This window comes from Lepus europaeus, chromosome 10 (genome assembly GCF_033115175.1).
Source record: "Lepus europaeus isolate LE1 chromosome 10, mLepTim1.pri, whole genome shotgun sequence".
In the NCBI taxonomy this organism is placed as follows: Eukaryota; Metazoa; Chordata; class Mammalia; order Lagomorpha; family Leporidae; genus Lepus; species Lepus europaeus.
Window position 1 is genome coordinate 72,428,703 of NC_084836.1, and position 22,702 is coordinate 72,451,404.

The 22,702-nt window shown below is 41.5% G+C and overlaps 1 pseudogene; it reads left to right on the forward strand.

Moving 5' to 3' along the window:
• The first annotated feature begins 11,505 nt into the window (after positions 1-11,505).
• Positions 11,506-22,456, forward strand: LOC133767795 (PHD finger protein 6-like; annotated as a pseudogene).
• Positions 22,457-22,702: the final 246 nt, after the last annotated feature.

Consider the following 22,702-nt stretch of genomic DNA (forward strand, 5'->3'; position numbering starts at 1 on the left):
TTGAAAAAAAAAATCCAGGAATAAAGCAGCAGGTGGGATTTTTCTGGAAGGTCTAGTTTATGAAGAAGCCAGGATTTGGCTCCCATTTAGCAGCAAAGGTATCACTCTTAAAGATTCTAATTCAAACAGGAAAAAGATCACCAACCAATCCATCAAATTTTTTGTTGATGGAGGGGCAAGAGAAGGATGGGTGTAAACAAAAGCAAATGCCTTCTAGTTTCCATTCTGTCTCCACCCACCAGAAGCTTTGAAGCCCTTGGGGAAGGCCAGCAGGTGAGCTCTCCAGGAAATGCCCTGGGGATGGACTCCATTTCCCAGAGTTCCTAGGTGTCCTAACGTATTCGGAGCTCTGAGAGGGTGTGCGTGTGTGTGCTTGCATGTGGCTCTGAGTCCCCGAGATAGTGGAAGTTAAATAATTAATGACACACAGCATTGGGAGACTGAGTTGCTCCTAATCCCAGGCAGTTTGCAAGCTCACACCAGGGCCAGCTCCCCGCAGCTTCCATTTCCGCTGCTTCTGCCTCTGCCTCCATGGCCAGCTCCAGGCGCCACAGACTTTCCTACCCCAAACTTGCTCTCGCGAGTCCTGAAGAGAGCAGCCGGTTCCCCGGCAATTTCCACTGCAAGCACTAAGACTAGGAAGGGACGCGGATGCGTTAGTGTGGGAGATGGGTTGCTGCCAGGGCTCATGGGGGCTCAGGACCAGGCTCATTTTCTGAATGTGCTTCCAAGTGATCCAGGTGGCTTCTATGGCAGAGGCAGGGGCTAGGACCCAGACTGTCGTGTCTCTGGCTGCTGCCTTCCAGCCACTTGGGGTCCAGCGCGCCTTGTGCGCTACAAGGTTCAAACTTTTCTTAATGTTCTTTATTTAGGGGGCTCAATGGAGACGGACCCACACGGAAACTGGACAACTAGGACGGGCGAGAGGACAGAGAAGAAAGGCATCGGGACTCACGTTCTCCATATCTTAATAAGCCCCGTTGTCACTTTAGATAGGTGGCAGGAATGCCTTCTGGCCCGACTTGCAGGTGTATAGTAATAGTTCTGGTGGTGCTGGGAGGCCCTCAGTGGGGAACCCGAAGCGGCAGGCTGGATGGGGAAAAAGGAGATGAGGATCTGCCACAGCCGGTAGCTGAGCTGCGTGCTCAGCCGACTTTTTCTCAATGGAAGTAGCGTGGAGTGTGCTGTGGCTTTGTGGATTAATGTCCTCTCTTTTTTTTTCTTCCAAATATTGAATTTGAGGCTGTGGAAAAGTAGTTGATGATTTGTTTGGCTGCTTTTCCATTTCTGTTTTCAGCCCTTCTCCTTTTAGCAAGGATGTCAAATGTAATTACTTCTACTGATCCCTTTGTAAAGTGGATGCACTCCACATGGCTCAATAACTGGAGCTATTTCCACCTGGATTTGCATGAAGTGTTAAGCTACAAAAACATCCACACAGAAAAATTACGCTTTTCCTTTGCCCGGTTCTTTATAATCACCCAATATTCCACCTACCTGATAATCATACAATCCACATTTTTTAATTAAGAGGCTCAGTTTTATTTTGTGTTCTTTGTTTAAGCCCATGCAATTTTTTAGATTTTATTTAATGAATGCATTTCTTATGGGTACAACTTTAGAAAAATAGTGGTTCTTTCCCCTATACCCACCCTCCCACCCCGACTCTTGTCCCATCTCCTACTCCCTTCTTCACTATGGTTTATTTTTAGTTTAACTTTATATATAGAGGACCAACTCTACACTAAGTACAGATTTCAACAGTTTGCACACACACACACACAGAAACATATAAAGTACAGTTTTAGAACAACTTTTGCAGTTAATTCTCATAGTACAACTCATTAAGGACAGAGGTCCCACATGGGGAGTAGTGCACAGTGACTTCTGTTGTTCATTTAACAATTAACACTCTTATTTATGATGTCAATGATCACCCAAGCTCTTGCCATGAGCTGCCAAGGATATGGAAGCCTTTTGTGATAACAGATTCCATGAGTATTTGGACATATTTGGACTCCATCATATTTGGCTATCAGCAAAGTAGAAGTTCTCTCCTCCCTTCTGAGAAAAATATGTCCTTCTTTGATGGTCCCTTCTTTCCATTGGCGTCTCACAGAGATCCTTTGTGTAGAATATTTTTTGCCACAGAGTCTTGGCTTTCCATGCCTGAAATATTTTCATAGGCCTTTCAGCCAGATCAGGAAGACTTAAGGGTTGATTCTGAGGTCAGAATGTTATTTACAGTGAATGTCAACTTAGGAGTCTGCTGTGTGTACTGCTTCCAATATTGGACATTCCCTCCTTTTGAATTCTATTATTTTTTTAAAGAATTATTTTATTTATTTGAAATACAGAATAACAGAGAGAGGTAGAGCCAGAGAGAGGTCTTCTATTCCTCTGGTTCACTCCCCAAATGACCACAATGATCAGAGCTGAGTTGATCTGAAGTCAGGATCCAAGAGCTTTTTCCAGGTCTCCCACATGGGTGCAGGGGCCCAAGGAGTTCAGCAATCTTCTACTACTTTCCCAGGCCATAGCAGAGAGCTGGATCAGAAGAGGAGCAGCTGCGACTAGAAATGGTGCCCATATGGGATGCTGGCGCTTCAGGCCAGGGCTTTAACCCATGGCGCCACAGCACTGGCCTCCACTTTAACAATTAAGATGGCATTTTTACCATTCCATGACAATGTTTTAAGCTGTACCCTTAGAAGTAAGTCCATAGGACTATATGCAGAACTATACAGCTTTACAGTTATAAACTACCTCCTCGCTCTCTTATTGCACCTCTTATTTTTTACTGGAATCTACTTTCAATTGACTTTATATACATATGATTAACTCTATGTTATGTAAAGAGTTCAATATATAGTATGAAGAAGAAAAAAGAAAAGAAAGAAAAAAAGAAATAAAAAATAAAAAATCTGTCCCTTGACAGTCAGGACAAGGGCTATTCAAGTCATTGTTTCTAAAAGTGTCAATTTCACTTCTATAGCTTTCATTTTAGGAGTGCTATTAATTATCACAGATCAAGGAGAACATATGGTATTTGTCACTTTGGGACTGGGTTATTTCACTAAGTATTAAGTTTTCCAGATTGATCCATTTTATTGCAAATGGCCAGACTTCATTTTTTGTTACCGATGTGTAGTATTCCATAGCATACATATCCCATAATTTTTTTATCCAGTGTTTGGTTGATGGGCATTTGGGTTGATCCCATGTCTTAGCTATTGTGAATTGAGCTGCAAATAAACATGGAGGTCCATGCAATTTTTGACATCAGAAACATATTAGCTATATATTTTCATAATGATCATTTGTGGAGCAAGGACGAAAAGTCTTAAATCCAAGTTGACTTCACAAAACAATAAGCAGACCCCCAGTTCTCTGCCCTTTTAATACAGTCCCCACCATGTCTTGCCCAGCCTCACCCTGCCTAGGTTGCTGGGCACACCACTATCTGAAGAGTCCAGCTATCAGTCTGAGGTCTCCCCACTCTTCCCAAGCTCTCTGTAAGCTCAGCCTCAGCCCAAACCTCTTCTAGCTCATACTGTGATCACACAGGACCTTTACAGCAAGTCCAAGATCTCCCTCCATCTTGGCAGCCCAGCTTTAGCTCAGGCCCCTAAACCTCTTCCTGCCACTTTGAACAATATAAACCACAAGTCTGTAAGGGAAGGGCCTCTCTCTCTCTCTCTCTCTCTCTCTCTCTCTGCTGTGTGTTCTCTGGCAACTCTGTGCCATGCATTCACTTGGGAGTGAGCCCCTTCCAGGCTTTATTCTATAAATGTGATCTGACTGTGGCTTCATACACTCTCTCTTCTTTCCTGACAACTGTCATCTGTTGAAGCCTTTATACAAGTTATTCATGTGTAGGGGTGCAGTAAGAAGGAAACTGGAAAAAAAAGTTCCCCCCTTTCCACATGGAGCTGCCCACACAATAGAGTAAAAAAAATGTGGCCTTCAAAAATATTAGTGCCTTTTGGGACCAGTGCTGTGGTGCAGTGGGTTAAAGCCACAGCCTGCAGTGCTGGCATCCATATGGGTGCTGGTTCAAGTCCCTGCTGCTCCTCTTCCAATCCAGCTCTCTGCTATGGCCTGGGAAAGAAGTACAAGATGGCTGAAGTCCTTGGGCTCCTGTATCCATGCGGGAGACTGGAAGAGGCTCCCAACTCCTGGCTTTGGACAGGCCAAGCTCTGGTAATTGCAGACATGTGGGGAGTGAATCAGTGGATGGACAACCTCTCTCTCTCTCTCTTGCTCTACCTCTCTCTGTAATTTCTGTCTTTCAAATAAGTAAAATAAATCTTTTAAAAATATTACTGCCTTATTATCAGTGAGATATTTGCACATGAATACCCAGGTTTGATTTGTTGGGGAATAAAACAGTCACAGTATTGACAAGTTTGAGGCCCTGTACCTGCATATGGTCAACAGAACCTTAAGTAAGTAAAGAGGGCACTGAACACAGTGAACTCTGTCCTGTTCCACAGAATACTGCATGCTACAGACAGTGAGAAGGAGAGACTGAGAGACTGAGAGACTGAGAGAAAGGTCTTCCTTCCATTGGTTCACTCCCCAAATGGCTACAACAGCCATAAAATATTTATAAGTTTATTAGCATCATACCTTAAATGTTATAGCATTCATGGGTTTAAATTGCAGCCTACTTGACTTAGGACCATACTTCCAATGGTCAGTGGGTCCAGTATGTTTGTAAAAGAGATACTAGGGACAGATTTATTAGGACAGATTTATAACTAGAGTTTATAGAAACAGAATGTAAGACTTCTTCACTCCCTAGACAAGATAACAGTGGGCAGCTGCTTCACTAGTTAATTGCAAGTAGCCATTATTCAAGGATTATTTTGGAAGGGTCTGCTTTTCTTTCTTTGTCTCTGGTTACAGCCATATTTCCTCTACAGTTAGTCTAGTTGGAACTTGGGTACATCTGTGCCCTCAGTGTTGAGTACCACATCCTGTTTCAACAGTGTAAATATCCAGGTGACAGGTAATGATATGGTGGGGTTCTGATCTGGTCTTAAGATGGAGACAGTCTGGTCTTTTGTTCCAGAGGGTGTTGGGGGTGCCTCTCATTGGTAATTCAGCAATGATGTCTTTAAGGAAAGGCACCAAAGAAGGAAGCCATCAATGTGCCCATTCATCTTTCCATTAATAAGTCATTGTAGTTTGCTACAGGATGGGAGAAGGAAATACTCTTTGAAATATATTAGTTCAGGATTTTCTATAGTTTAACTGACGTTTCTCTGGAGGAATAACTAAAATGCTTCACGCTCAATAGGCTAATCCTCCGCCTTGCGGCGCCGGCACACCGGGTTCTAGTCCTGGTCGGGGCACCGATCCTGTCCCGGTTGCCCCCCTTCCAGGCCAGCTCTCTGCTGTGGCCAGGGAGTGCAGTGGAGGATGGCCCAAGTGCTTGGGCCCTGCACCCCATGGGAGACCAGGAGAAGCACCTGGCTCCTGCCATTGGATCAGCGTGGTGCGCCGGCCGCAACGCGCCTACCACGGCGGCCATTGGAGAGTGAACCAACGGCAAAAAGGAAGACCTTTCTCTCTGTGTCTCTCTCACTGTCCACTCTGCCTGTAAAAAATAAAATAAAATAAAATAAAATACTTCACTATATAGGTGGGATTTTTAAAATGAGGAATACATTTTTTTGGATATGACTCTTAAAGATTACAATTTGAAGTAAATGGTGATTTTTGGTTACATTTTGAGTTTAAGTTTGCAGGTTGTATATATTTTTAAAAGATTTTATTTATTTATTTGAGAGGCAGAGTTACAGAAAGAGAGAGAGAGAGAGACAGAGAGATGTCCTCCATCTTTTGGGTCACTCCCCAAATGGTTGCAGCAGCTGAAGCTGGGCCAATCCAAAACCAGGAGCCAGGAGCTTCCTCCTGGTCTCCCATGTGGTACAGAGGCCCAAGCACTTGGGCTGTCCTCCACTGCCTTTCCAGGCCATGATCAGAGAGCTGGACTGGAAAAGGAGAAGCTGGAACACAAACTGGCATCTACATGGGATTCTGGCACTCCAGGCAAAGGCTTAACCTACTAGCCATAGCACCAGACCATGATTGTGTATTTTTGAAGTTAATGAGTTCTAGTATTCACTTTATGCTATCCTACCTTTTGATGAATAACTTCTTTTATTTCATCTCCCACTCAGTATACTTTAAATATTTATTATTTTTGGAAATTCAGAATCATATATACACACACATACACACAGGGGGCGGGGGAGAGAGAGAGAGAGAGAGAGAGAGAGAGAGAGATTTTCCATCCACTCACTCATTCCCTAAATGGCCACAGAGGCCGGAACTGGGCCAGGCCAAACCCAGGAGCCTTGAACTCCATCTGTGCCAATGACATGAGTGGCAGGGACCCAAATACTTGGGTCATCTTCTGCTTTCCCAGGAATAACAGTAGGGAGCTGGATTTGAAGTAGAATAGCTGGGACTGAAATTGGTTCTCATATAGGATACTGGCATTGCAGATGGTGGTTAATTTGCTGATGCACAAAGGCAACACTTCCATATACATTTCAAAATGGAATCAGTGGCTATGAAAATGTTGAATCTAAATTTACAAGTGAATTGAGAAGAATTCTCTCGTTTTTAAAAAGATTTATTTATTTGAAAGATAGAGTTACCTGGAGAGGTAGGAAGAGAGAAAGGGAGAGAGAGAGAGAGAGAGAGAGAGAGAGAGAGAGAGAGAGAGAGGTGTTTCATTCACTGGTTCACTCCCTAAATGGCTGCAACAGCCAGAGCTGAGCTGATCTGAAGCCAGGAACCACAAGCTCATTCCAGGTCTCCCATATGGGTTCAGAGGCCCAGGGACTTGGGCCATCTTCTACTGCTTTCCCAGGCCATAGCAGAGAAATGGATCAGAAGAGGAGCAGTTGGCACTAGAACCGGTGCCCATATGGGATGCTGGCACTTCAGGCTAGGACTTTAAACCAGTGCACCACAGTGCCAGCCCCTTAAGTTGATAATTTTGTACAGCCTCATAATGATGTTGTAAATATTCAATGTCCCTTGGCAAATCCCAAGGCATATTACAGATCTATATGAGTTAGTGAAATAGTAACTACAATGACCAATCCTCTGGAAAACAGATACTTCTAAAGAACACATGCCAAAGATACCCATTATGTTTTTAAATATTGTCAAAGATGCCTAGCATTTTGTTTTAAATATTGTTTTCCACCTCAGAAAAAAGAGATAGGAATCCTGTGTGATGAGAGTGGCATGTGTATCAAAAATAATCTTGTCACTGTTGGCTCATCTAGAACCTGTTTTGGATTTAGATAAACTCGAGTTGGGGGCAAGTTGATCCCAGTCTGGGCTCTGGTTAATGCATGCAGAATATGGTTCATGGTACCACCGGTTTTTGGCTGGTGTGCTTGCCCTGGACGATTGAGCAATTCTCTCCTCTCTGTCTCTCTCTTACAGTCTCCTTCTCTCTTTTTCCCTCTTTTTCCTTCGCTGCCCCACCTCTCCAGTCTGTTGGGTGTTCCCCAATAAACCTTTTCCCTTAACTCCGGCATTCGGTGTGTTTTGTGATGGCTAACATTCCCTTCAGTAACAGGTACTCCACTTCATATCCAGACCCTAAATCCTCCTGCACAGCATATCTCACTTCAATTTCTAGGGAAATCAAGTGGCCAGTAGTTCTTTCAACACACCACAAAAAAGACTGCTTAATAAATGTTAGTTTAATAAATGACACACCTGCTTTTTTGATTGCTCTTGTTCACATATTTCACCCCTTTATAATTATTAGTATGCCCCTTTTAAGGATCAAGCTTGTCTTAGAAAATAAATTTTATGTTCACCTAATTGTGGTAGTCATCAAATAGAATTATAACTCTTTACCATGTAATCTACTAGTGCCAGAGACCCCAACACCCTCAGGAATGAAAGACCAAACTCCGTCTTAGGACCAGATCTGAATTCCACCATCTCGCTGCCTCTTGCCCACGTGTTCACACACAGGCTATAAAAGCAGGATATCGAGCCCAATCCTGAGGGGCCCAGCCTCACTCAACTGGTCTAACCACCAATGTTCTGTTGAATAAAATAGAAAAGTTCCTTCTACAACCCTGATTATAGGTCCACTACCCAGTAACAACATCCATCACAACAGGTGTTAATTAGCTGCAGTTCCATCTTCCTGTAGAAACCAACCAATATGAGAATCATAAATACCCCTGGACTCCCTCAGCTTGGTCCTTTTCCACCAGCCTCTGCCACTGGTGGGAGACTTATTATTGTCTAATAAAGCTTGCTTCTTTTCTCACCATTGTATCCAGCCTCATCATTCTTGAATTCTCAGAGACCAACCCAGATCTGATCCACAAAATTCCCACAACCATAGTTAGTGAGCTATTCAGGGCCAAAGATTTTGTTTGTTCAGTTCTTAAATCTTCATTCATGTATTAATTAAGAGACTGACTCTCTGGTGTTGAGTTTACAATGTCAAATATTGCAAACATGGTTTGGGGCTTGGGGTCTGCGCTAAAGCTGAGCTTCTGAGATAGAAGCAGAGCTTGGGCTAGTTCTAAAGGTCCCTTGAGATGACTGTGTGAGCTGGGAGGGGTTTGGGTTGAGGCTGAGGCTGGACAGCAGGGTGGGGCTGTATTAGCAGGACAGCGAAGTGGGGGCCTGCTTGTTGTTATGTAGGTGAGTGGTCAACATTGGATCTAAGGCTTTTCTTCCTTGCCCCATCAGTATTTGGGGGTGGGGATGGGGGCAGGACTGGGGTAACGGTGGGGGTAGCACAAGCTTCTGCAGCAGCAGCTAGTTGCTTGGGCCCATGGGACCTGCAACACAGAGGGGCAGGCGCTAAGGGACACCCTGCGGTGAACCACAGCTGGGGTTACAGCCCCAATAGTATGCCACAGGCTACCGTGCTGCCAGCAGGGGAACTTGGGGTTGGGGCTGGGTTGGGGGGGACGTCAATGGCGGGCTCTCCTGTTATCTTTTGTTGGGCAATCATCCTCCACCCTCCCCGCCCCACTCAGGAACTTGATTTCCATGGCTGCTTTCCCATGAATATTAGATTTTAGTTAGCCTTTCTTCTGAACTTACTAACCATATCCTCATTGGCAAATTATAAAACCTTATTAACTTCAATTTCCTTTTTGGAAACTAGTGATGTTATCTTCTCCATAACCCAGGTCAGTTCTGGTCCCCTGCACACACTGGTCCCCTGTGCCATGGTCCTCTCATGCCCCACACTCTCCACCTTGCTCTCCTTCTTTCCTGAAGGCAGCTTCTGTGTCCCCCAGGAATTTTCATGGCAAGTATAGAGACTAACAAGGGTTATGGATACGTGTATATGGGAGGGGGTGGGTGCGCAGTGGCTGGAGTAAGAGATACAGCCTGGAAAAATATTGCTGGCTTATTTTCAGTATAATGAAGTTAACACATGGATAACCAGGTTTTATTGATTCATATATTCTTTTAGAGAGTTTGGTGCTGTCACCACTAATTTATGAAATTCAATCCCCATTGTGTTCATCTAGAAAGTAAAAATAGAAAGTGAATCCTAGGTGGTAGAGAGTGTTAAAGTGACAGCATTCCTCTTCTCAATCCCAGTGTGTGAATTTTGTCCTTTGTTCCAACATGCTTCTTACCCTGATGTTTGTGGATGGACAAGCACTTATGTATTTCTGCTGTGAAGAGCTGCTTCACACTAGCCAATTGCTTATTTTCTGAGTAACCATGTTGTGTGACCATTCATCTCACTTGGAAACAGCCAAAAAGAGGAGTCCTATCCTTGGCAGATCTTTCCCTGCACTGCTGTAAGTTGGCAAGCAAGTTATTTAATAAATTGGAAGTGAGAATTTTTTTAAGTGTGAGATATATAATTTGATAATTTAGCAATGATATACTTAAGAAAGGCGTTAAATTAGGAAGGTGCCTCATGGTGTTCATTAATTTTCCCATTAATAATAGCCATTATGTTTGCTTACAGGATGAGAGAAGGAAATTCTTTGAGCTGCATTAATTCAGGAGGATTCATCTACACTTTAACTGAGATACTGAGATTTCTCTGAAGGAATAGCTATAAATATTTCATTGTGTAGTTTTTTCAAAGGAAGAGGTGAAATGTTTTCTGATATGACTTCCCATGTAGAATTATAATTTGTAGATGTTGATTGTTGTTTGAGCTTCATAAAAATTCTATTTAGTGTACTTTTAAGTTAATGAGTCCTAGTATTTATCTTATGTTATCCTGGCTTCTGACAAACAATCTTTTCCCTATCTTTCATTCAATATATTCTTTTGTAAAAATATATTGTACTGGAGCCGATGCTGTGTCATAGTGGGTTAATCCTTTGCCTGAGGCGCCAGCATCCCATATGGATGCTAGTTATAGTTCCAGTTGCTCTTCTTCTGATCCAGCTTTCTGCTATGGCCCGGGAAAGCAGCAGAAGATGGCCCAAGTCATTGGGCCCCTGCACCATTGTGGGAGACCCAGAAAAAGCTCCTGGCTTCGGATCAGCTCAACTCTGACTGTTGCGGCCATCTGGGGAGTGAAACAGCGGATGGAAGACCTTTCTCTTTATCTCTATCCTCTATCTCTCTCTGTAACTCTAATATATATATTAGAGTTATAAATATATATAATATATATTAGAGTTATATATATTATATCTCTATATATAAGAGAGAGAGTACTTATTTGAAAGGTAAAGTGATGGAAAGACAGAGATCTCCCATCTGTTGGTTCATTTCTCAAATGGCCATAATGGCTGGGGCTATGCCAGGCAAAGGCAGCAGCCTGGAACTTTATCCAGCTTTCCCAAATGGGTGGCAGGGATACACCTACTTGGGCCCTCTTCTGCTCTTTCCTAGGCAAATGATCAGAGAGCTGAATTGGAAGTATGCAACTAGGTCTCAAATGGGCACTAATATGTGTTGCTGACACTGCAGATAGCAGCTTAATCTGCTCTACTACAATGCCAGTCCCTCAATATACCTTTTGTAGTGGAATAAATGGCTATGAAAATGTAGAATCTAAATTTATGAGGAAAATGGAAAAAAATTTCTTCCAGGGACCTGTCTTGGCCAGTAAGCTGAGCAAAAGAAGTCAGAAACTTTAAAATTTTGCTCTAAGATGAGATGCAGGGGCATCCAGCCTGCGTGGCATATAAAGCCAATGAAATAATCTGATCTGACCCTGCCAAAGTAACTATAGGTAAGACATAATATTCAATAAATCTAAAGCAAACTGATTTTTAAGTGAGTATTTTTTATGGCTGGTGAATGATGTTGTAGATATCCAAATAGCCCTTGGGAGGAATGAATGGAAACAACCTCCAGCGACAGAGCCCTGTTCTCAGGCACTGCAGGAGAACCGATTCCGATTTCTTTCACTTTCCCCTCATTTGTGCTTCTCTCCTGCCCTCCGCCTCTAAGCCCTGCAGCATATCTTAAGGCTTAAAGTGGCAGTCTAAAGGCAATTTAAAAATCATGCCAAGTTCAATTGAACAGAAAAAAGGGCCTACAAGACAGCGAAAATGTGGCTTTTGTAAATCAAATAGAGACAAGGAGTATGGACAGTTACTTATATCTGAAAACCAGAAGGTGGCAGCACACCATAAGTGCATGATATTTTCATCTGCTTTGATATCATCACACTCTGATAATGAAAATCTTGGTGGATTTTCTATTGAAGATGTCCAAAAGGAAATTAATAGGCACAAAACTGATGTGTTTTTTGTGCCATTGTCTTGGAGCACAATTGACTGTGATGTGAAAAAAAACATAGCACATGAAAAAATGTTCAAGATCACTAGCAATCAGAGAAATGCAAATCAAAACCACAATGAGGTTTCACCTCACCCTGGTGAGAATGGCTCACATTCAGAAATCTACCAACAACAGATGCTGGAGAGGATATGGGAAAAAGGGACACTAACCCACTGTTGGTGGGAATGCAAACTGGTTAAGCCACTATGGAAGTCTGTCTGGAGATTCCTCAGAAACCTGAACATAACCCTACCATACAACCCAGCCATCTCACTCCTTAGAATTTATCCAAAGGAAATTAAATTGGCAAACAAAAAAGCCATCTGCACATTAATGTTTATTGCAGCTCAATTGACAAAAGCTAAGACCTGGAACCGACCCAAATGCCCATCAACAGTAGACTGGGTAAAGAAACTATGGGACATGTACTCTATAGAATACTATACAGCAGGGTGGAGCCAAGATGGCGGATAATGAGGACATGCGCCAATAGTCTGGATAATAAAGATTCATAAAAGTGGAATTACTGTAGCCTAGGAAAAGATTCAAGAAAAAAACTGCAGAGGAAACGCTTCCGGATCTAGTGGATGTGACACAGAGGACCTACAAGGAGCCCACCGCGTGGAAACCCAACCGCGGGAGCTGAGCCGCAGAATCTCCCCAGCTCAGGAACGAACAGGAGGTAAGACAAAGACATCAGAAACCCGAGACATTGGCGGGGAAAGGCAGAGGCCCCTCCCTCCACTTGAGCAAAACAAAGAGCAGGCACCATTTTATATATGTAAAGCGGCAATGAGTACACAAACTCAGTAACTTTGGGTCTATGGTGAAACTTGAGAACACATTGAAGGCTGCATAAACTCTTTGTGTGGTCCCAGGGGTAGATCAAACGAATACTCACAGAGGCCAGATTTCAACTACCCTCAATTCCACTGAGCCATTCGGAATTACTTCCCAACTGAGTCAAAGAGAGAGAGAGAGAGAGAGATCCAGCAAGGAGCAAGGTGAGTCACTTTTTGCACAGCCTTAAACCTGAAGAATCAAGCACAGCTCTCTGGCCACACGCATCACAGCCTCTAAGGATCCATCAAAGCAGACAGCCCAATTAGAGGCATAGTATAACGAGAAAAAATCACCACAGCAAAAACAACAACAACAAAAAACCCATAAATTATCCCCAACATGCCAAACAACAAACGTAGAAGCCGAAGTAACAAGAGCAAGGAAGACACTATGATGCCCCCAAATGAACAAGACACCCCAATGCAAGATTATGAAGATGAAGAGATAGAGGAAATGCAAGAAGCAGATCTCAAAAAACTGATAAGAACATTAAGAAGTTCTCAAAAACAAATTCTTGAACTACAGAAATCCTTCATGGACAAGATAGAAAATCTCTCGCGTGAAAATGAAATATTAAGGAGGAATCAAAATGAAATGAAACAACTAGTAGAACAAGAAACTCTGATAGTGACAAGAAACCATAATGAAAAGAAGAACTCAATAGATCAAATGACAAACATATTAGAGAGCCTTAAAAACAGAATGGGTGAAGCAGAAGAGAGAATATCGGAATTAGAAGACAGAGAACAGAAAAGGAAACAGTCAAATCAAAGAAAAGAAGAAGAAATCAGAAATCTAAAAAATACTGTCAGGAATCTACAGGATACTCTTAAAAAACCCAACATTCGGGTTCTAAGAGTTCCTGAAGGCACGGAGAGGGAGAAAGGATTAGGAGGCCTTTTTAGTGAGATACTAGCAGAAAATTTCCCAGGTTTGGAGAAGGACAGAGACATCCTAGTATAGGAAGCTCATAGAACCCCTAATAAACATGACCAAAAGAGATCCTCACCACGACACGTTGTAATCAAACTCACCACAGTGAAACACAAAGAAAAGATCCTAAAATGTGCAAGAGAGAAATGCCAGATTCTCTCAGAGGATCTCCAATTAGTCTCACAGCTGACTTCTCATCAGAAACCCTACAAGCTAGGAGAGAATGGCGAGATATAGCCCAGGTACTAAGAGAGAAAAACTGCCAGCCCAGAATATTATATCCTGCAAAGCTCTCATTTGTGAATGAAGGTGAAATAAAGACCTCTCACAGCAAACAGAAATTGAAAGAATTTGTCGCCACTCGTCCAGCCCTGCAAAAGATGCTTAAAAATGTGTTACATACAGAAACACAGAAACACGGTCACCAATATGAAAGAAGGTAAAGGAAGGAAACCTCACAGCAAAAGATCACAGGAATCTCAAACCATATATTAGAAAATATGTTTGGCAAATGACAGGGCAAAGTTACTCCTTCTCAATAGTCACATTGAATGTTAATGGCTTGAACTGTCCAGTGAAAAGACACCGATTGGCTGATTGGGTTAAGGAACAAAACCCATCTTGTTGCTGCTTAAAGGAAACTCATCTTTCCAACAATGATGCATACAGACTGAAAGTGAAAGGCTGGAAAAAGATATACCATGCCAACAGAAATGAAAAAAGAGCGGGCGTAGCCATCTTAATATCGGACAACATAAACTTCACCACAAAAACTGTTAGGAGAGACAAAGAGGGGCACTATTTAATGATTAAGGGATCCATTCAACAGGAAGATATAACGATTATCAATATATATGTACCTAATTACAGGGCACCAGCTTATTTAAAAGACTTGTTAAGGGACTTAAAGGGAGACTTAGACACCAATACAATAGTACTGGGGGACTTCAATACTCCACTCTCAGAGATAGACAAATCAACAGGACAGAAGATCAACAAGGAGACAGTAGATTTAAATGACACTATAGCCCAAATGGATCTAACAGATATCTACAGAATATTTCATCCTACATCTAAACACTTTACATTCTTCTCAGCAGCAAATGGAACCTTCTCTAGGATTGACCAAGTACTAGGCCATAAAGCAAGTCTCAGCAAATTCAAAAGAATTAGAATCATACCATGCAGCTTCTCAGACCACAAAGGAATGAAATTGGAAATTAGCAATTCGGGAATCCCTAGAGCACGTGCAAACACATGGAGATTGAACAACATGCTCCTGAATGAACAATGGGTCATAGAAGAAATTAAAAGAGAAATCAAAAATTGTCTGGAAGTAAATGAGGATAACAGCACAACATACCAAAACCTATGGGATACAACAAAAGCAGTGTTAAGAGGAAAGTTTATATCAATAGGTGCCTACATCAAGAAATTGGAAAGGCACCAAATAGATGAGCTTTCAAGTCATCTCAAGGATCTAGAAAATCTGCAGCAAACCAAACCCAAACCCAGTAGGAGAAGAGAAATAATTAAAATCAAAGAAGAAATCAACACGATTGAATCCAAAAAAAAAAACATTACAAAAAATCAGCCAAACGAGGAGCTGGTTTTTTGAAAAAATAAACAAAATTGACACCCCATTGGCCCAACTAACTAAAAAAAGAAGAGAAAAGACCCAAATCAATAGGATCAGAGATGAAAAGGGAAACGTAACAACAGACACCACAGAAATAAAAAGAATCATCAGAAATTACTACAAGGACTTGTATGCCAGCAAACAGGGAAATCTATCAGAAATGGATAGATTCTTGGACACATACAACCTACCTAAATTGAGCCAGGAAGACATAGAAAACCTAAACAGACCAATAACTGACACAGAAATTGAAACAGTAATAAAGGCCCTCCCAACAAAGAAAAGCCCAGGGCCAGATGGATTCACTGCTGAGTTCTACCAGACATTTAGAGAAGAACTAACTCCAATTCTTCTCAAACTATTCAAAACAATCGAAAAAGAGGGAATCCTCCCAAATTCTTTCTATGAAGCCAGCATCACCTTAATTTCTAAGCAGGAGAAAGATGCAGCATTGAAAGAGAATTACAGACCAATATCCCTGATGAACATAGATGCAAAAATCCTCAATAAAATTCTGGCCAATAGAATGCAACAACACATCAGAAAGATCATCCACCCAGACCAAGTGGATTTATCCCTGGTATGCAAGGATGGTTCAACATTCGCAAAACAATCAACGTAATACACTACATTAACAGACTGCAGAAGAAAAACCATATGATTCTCTCAATAGACGCAGAGAAAGCATTTGATAAAATACAACACCCTTTCATGATGAAAACTCTAAGCAAGCTGGGTATGGAAAGAACATTCCTCAATACAATCAAAGCAATATATGAAAAACCCACGGCCAACATCCTATTGAATGGGGAAAAGTTGGAAGCATTTCTGCTGAGATCTGGTACCAGACAGGGATGCCCACTCTCACCACTGCTATTCAATATAGTTCTGGAAGTTTTATCCAGAGCTATTAGGCAAGAAAAAGAAATTAAAGGGATACAAATAGGAATGAAGAACTCAAACTATCTCTCTTTGCAGATGATATGATTCTTTATTTAGGGGACCCAAAGAACTCAACTAAGAGACTGCTGGAACTCATCGAAGAGTTTGGCAAAGTAGCAGGTTATAAAATCAATGCACAAAATCAACAGCCTTTGTATACACAGGCAATGCCACAGCTGAGGAAGAACTTCCAAGATTATTCCCATTCACAATAGCTACAAAACAATCAAATACCTTGGAATAAACTTAACCAAAGACGTTAAAGATCTCTACGTTGAAAACTACAAAACCTTAAAGAAAGAAATAGAAGAGGATACCAAAAAATGGAGAAATCATCCATGCTCATGGATTGGAAGAATCAATATCATCAAAATGTCTATTCTCCCAAAAGCAATTTATACATTCAATGCAATACCAATCAAGATACCAAAGACATTCTTCTCAGATCTGGAAAAAATGATGCTGAAATTCATATGGAGACACAGAAGACCTCGAATAGCCAAAGCAATCTTGTACAACAAAAACAAAGCCGGAGGCATCACAATACCAGATTTCAGGACATACTACAGGGCAGTTGTTATCAAAACAGCATGGTACTGGTACAGAAACAGATGGATAGACCAATGGAACAGAATAGAAACACCAGAAATCAATCCAAACATCTACAGCCTACTCATATTTGACCAAAGATCCAAATCTAATCCCTGGAAATAGGACAGTCTATTCAATAAATGGTGTTGGGAAAATTGGATTTCCACGTGCAGAAGCTTGAAGCAAGACCTCTACCTTTCACCTTACACAAAAATTCACTCAACATCGATTAAAGACTTAAATCTATGACCTGAAACCATCAAATTATTAGAGAGCATTGGAGAAACCCTGCAAGATATAGGTACAGGCAAAGACTTCTTGGAAAAGACCCCAGGAGCACAGGCAGTCAAAACCAAAGTTAACATTTGGGATTGCATCAAATTGAGAAGTTTCTGTACTTCAAAAGAAACAGTCAGGAAAGTGAAGAGACAACCGACAGAATGGGAAGAAATATTTGCAAACTATACTACAGATAAAGGGTTGATAACCAGTATCTACATAGAAATCAAGAAAATCCACAACAACAGAACAAACAACCCACTGAAGAGATGGGCCAAGGACCTCAATAGACATTTTTCAAAAGAGGAAATCCAAATGGCCAACAGACACATGAAAAAATGTTCAAGATCACTAGCCATCAGAGAAATGCAAAATCAAAACCACAATGAGGTTTCACCTCACCCAGGTGAGAATGGCTCACATCCAGAAATCTACCAACAGCAGATGCTGGAGAGGATGTGGGGAAAAAGGGACACTAACCCACTGTTGGTGGGAATGCAAACTGGTTAAACCACTATGGAAGTCAGTCTGGAGATTCCTCAGAAACCTGAACATAACCCTACCATACAACCCAGCCATCCCACTCCTTGGAATTTACCCAAAGGAAATTAATTTGGCTAATAAAAAAGCCATCTGCACATTAATTTTTATTGCAGCTCAATTGACAATAGGTAAGACCTGGAACCAACCCAAATGCCCATCAACAGTAGACTGGATAAAGAAATTATGGGACATGTACTCCATAGAATACTATACAGCAGTAGAAACAATGAAACCCTGTGATTTGCAACAAGATGGAGGAATCTGGAAAACATCATGCTGAGTGAATTAAGCCAGTCCCAAAGAGACAAATATCATTTGTTTTCCCTGATCGGTGACAACTGAGAACCAAAGGGGAAACCTGTTGAAGTGAAATGGACACTATAAGAAATAATGACCTGATCAGCTCTTGTCCTGACTCCAGATGTACAATGTAATACTTTATCCTTTTTAGTATTTGTTGTTGTTGTTGTTGTTGTTCTAGTACTAGTGGTTGAACTCTGTAATTAACACACAATTATTCTTAGGTGTTTAAATTTTAACTGAAAAGTGATCCCTGTTAAATTTCAGAGTGGAAAAAGAGAGGGAGGAGATGTACAATTTGGGACATGCTCAATCAGACTTGCCACAAATGGTGGAGTTAGACGCGTGCCAGGGCATTCCAATACAATCCCATCAAGGTGGCATGTACCAATGCCATCTCACTAGTCCAAGTGATCAATTTCAGTTCACAATTGATGGCTCTGATAGGTCTAAGAGTCAAAGGGATCACACAAACAAGACAAGTGTCTGCTAATACTAACTGATAGAATCAAAAAGGGAGAGAAGGATCCAACATGGGAAGCGGGATACACAGCAGACTCATAGAATGGAGGATGTTCTAAACAACACTCTGGCCTCAGAATCAGCCCTTAAGGCATTCGGATCTGGCTGAAGAGCCCATGAGAGTATTGTAGGCATGGAAAGCCAAGATACCATGGAAAAGAAAAAAAAGAAAAAGACCTAAATGAAAGATCTCTGTGAGTGAGATCCCAGTGGAAAGAACAGGGCCATCAACGAAGGAGGTACCTTTCTCTGAAGGGAGGAGAGAACTTCCACTTTGACTTGACCCTGTCAGAATAAGACCAAAGTCAGCAAACTCTAAAGGCTTCCATAGCCTTGGCAACTCATGACTAGAGCCTAGGGAGATTACTGACGCCATGAATAGGAGTGTCAAATTGTTAAGTCAGCAACAGAAGTCACTGTGTACTTACACCCCATGTGGGATCTGTCCTTAATGTGTTGTCTAATGTGAAGTGATGCTATAACTAGTACTGAAACATTATTTTTACACTTTGTGTTTCTGTGTGGGTACAAACTGATGAGGTCTTTACTAATTATATACTGAATTGATCTTCTGTATATAAAGATAATTGGAAATGAAAAAAAAACCTGGTGTTAAATTGGAAATGGCATAGAAAATCAATTATTTTTAAAAAAAATATTATGTAGGATCTCTGTCTTTAATGTGCTGTACACTCTTATTTAATGCTATAACTAGTACTCCAACGGTAGTTTTTTTCACTTTGTGTTGCTATATGGGGGCAAACTGTTGAAATCTTTACCTAATATTACTAAACTGATCTTCTGTATATAAAGAGAATTTAAAATGAATCTTGATGTGAATGGAAGGGGAGAGGGAGAGGGAAAGGTGAGGGTTGCGGGTGGGAGGGAAGTTATGGGAGGGGGGAAGCCATTGTAACCCATAAGCTGTACTTTGGAAATTTATATTCATTAAATAAAAGTTTAATAAATGAAAAAAAGAATACTATTCAGCTGTCAAAAACAATGAAACCCGGTTATTTTCAACAATATGGAGCAATCTGGAAAAAAAACATGCTGAGTGAATTAAGCCAGTCCCAAAGAGACTAATATCATTTCTTTTCCTTGATCGGTAACAACTAACTGAGCATCAAAGGGGAAACCTGTGGAAGTGAAATGGACACTATGAGAAACAGTGACTTGATCAGCTCTTGTGCTGACTGTTGATGAACAATGTAATACTTTATCCATTTTAGTATTTTTTTTTGTTCTAGTACTAGTGGTTGAACTCTGTAATTAACACACAATTATTCTTAGGTGTTTATATTTTAACTGAAAAGTGATCCCTGTTAAATTTAAGAGTGGAAAAAGAGAGGGAGGAGATGTACAATTTGGGACATGCTCAATCAGACTTGCCCCAAATGATGGAGTTAGAAACGTGCCAGGGGATTCCAATACAATCCCATCAAGGTGGCATGTACCATTGCCATCTCACTAGTCCAGGTGATCAATTTCAGTTCACAATTGATCACACTGATAGATCTAAGAGTCAAAGGGATCACACAAAGAAGACTAGTGTCTGCTAATACTAACTGATAAAACAAGGAGAGAAGGATCCAACATGGGAAGGGGGAGACACAGCAGACTCATAGAATGGCAGATGTCCTAAATAGCACTCTGGCTTCAGAATCAGCCCTTAAGGCATTTGGAACTGGCTGAAGAGCCCATGAGAGTATTGTAGGCTTGGAAAGCCAAGATACCATGGAGAAGAAAAAAAGAAGACGACCTAAATGAAAGATCTCTGTGAGTGAGATCCCAGTGGAAAGAACGGGGCCATCAACAAAGGAGGTACCTTTCTCTGAAGGGAGGAAAGAACTTCCACTTTGACTATGACCCTGTCGGAATAAGATCGAAGTCGGCGAACCGTAAAGTCTTCCATAGCCTCGGCAACTCATGACTAGAGCCTAGGAGATTACTGATGCCATAAACAAGAGTGTTAAATTGTTAAATCAACATCAAGAGTCATTGCGTACTTACGTCCCATGTGGAATCTGTCCTTAATGGGTTGTCCAATGTGAAGTAATGATATAGCTAGTACTGAAACAGTATTTTTACACTTTGTGTTTCTGTGTGGGTGCAAACTGATGAAATCTTTACTTAGTATATACTGAATCGATCTTCTGTATATAAAGATAATTGAAAATGAGAACAAAACTTGGTGTTAAATTGGAAATCACATAGAAAATTAATAAATTTTTTAAAAAAAATGTCATGTAGGATCTCTGTCATTAATATGCTGTACACTGTTATTTAATGCTATAATTAGTACTCCAACAGTATTTTTTACTTTGTGTTGCTATGTGAGGGCAAACTGTTGAAACCTTTATATATACTGAACTGATTTTCGGTATATGAAGAGAATTGAAAATGAATCTTGATGTGAATGGAAGGGGAGAGGGAGCGGGAAAGGGGAGGGTTGCGGGTGGGAGGGAAGTTATAGGAGGGGGAAGCCATTGTAATCCATAAGCTGTACTTTGGAAATTTATATTCATTAAATAAAGGATTAAAAAAAAACATGTCATAGGAAATACCACTACCACTGTGCATTGCATGATAAAGCTCAAATCCAAGAGAAACCTTCACAAGGAATTTACATGGTTTATTGCTGAAAACGTAAGAAAACTGCACATAACTCTGAAGCTGATTTAGAAGAAAGTTTTTTTTTTTTAAGGATTTATTATTTATTTATTTGACAGGTAGAGTTACAGAGAGAGAGAGAGAGAAAGGTCTTCCTTCTGTTGGTTTACTCCCCAAATGGCCGCTACAGCTGGCACTGCACCGATCAGAAGCCAGGAGCCAGGAGCCAGGTGCTTCTTCCTGGTCTCCCATGCGGGTGCTGGGCCCAAGCGCTTTGGCCATCCTCCACTGCCCTCCCGGGTCACAGCAGAGAGCTGGCCTGGAAGAGGAGCAACCGGGACTACAACTGGCACCCATATAGGATGCTGACGCCGCAGGCAGAGGATTAGCCAAGTGAGCCATGGCGCCAGGCCCTAGAAGAAAGTTTTAATGAGCATGAACTGGAGCCTTCATCACCTAAAAATAAAAAGAAAAGTAGCAAAGGAAGGCCACAAAAAAACAATTTAAAAGGGCTGTCAGAAGATATGAAGTCCACATCCTCCCATGGAACAGATGAAATGGACAGTAGTTCTTACTGAGATAGATCTCCACATAAGAGCAGCCCTAGTGATACAAGGCCCAAATGTGGACTTTGTCATGTAGGGGAGGAAGAAAATGAAGCAAGAGGAAAACTGCATATATTTAATGCTAAAAAGGCAGCTGCACATTATAAGTATATGCTGTTTTCTTCTGGAACAGTTCAGCTCACAACAACATCAAGAGCAGAATTTGGAGACTTTGATATCAAAACTGTTTTTCAAGAGATTAAGCGAGGAAAAAGAATGAAATGTACACTTTGCAGTCAGCCCGGTGCTACTATTGGATGTGAAATAAAAGCCTGTGTTAAGACTTACCATTACCGTTACCGCGGCTCAATAGGCTAATCCTCCGCCTTGTGGCGCCGACACACCAGGTTCTAGTCCCGGTCGGGGAGCCGGATTCTGTCCCGGTTGCCCCTCTTCCAGGCCAGCTCTCTGCTGTGGCCCAGCAGTGCAGTGGAGGGTGGCCCAAGTCCTTGGCCCCTGCACCCGCAGGGGAGACCAGGAGAAGCACCTGGCTCCCAGCTTCGGATCAGCGTGGTGCACCAGCCGCAGCGCGCGGGCCACAGTGGCCATTTGAGGGTGAACCAATGGTAAAGGAAGACCTTTCTCTCTGTCTCTCCCTCTCTCTCACTGTCCACTCTGCCTTTCAAAAAAAAAAATAACAACAAAAAACCACACACAAAAAAACACATTACCACCGTGGAGTACAAGACAAAGCTAAATACATTGAAAATATGTCATGAGGAATTTACAAACTGTATTGTAAAAATCATAGTGGAAATGATGAAAGAGATGAAGAAGACGAGGAATGAGAGAGTAAAAGCCAGGGAAAGATAGAAATTGATCAGCAGCAACTAACTCAGCAGCAACTTAATGGAAACTAGGTTCATGGGACAGAGTGAGAAAACTGGGAATGAATAAGACAACCATAACTACTATTATTTTTTTCACTATTTTCTAAAATCTAAAAGGATTTGTAACTTTTTACTGCCCAACTCTTAGATCCTTCACTGAACTGCTTAAAATCATCTTGTTCATTTTATGAGCTTTTGCTAGATGGCTGAGTTTGATGTGTTGATATTACATAGCTGTAGCTTGCAGTTTCTGGGACACAATTGAAATACTATTAACC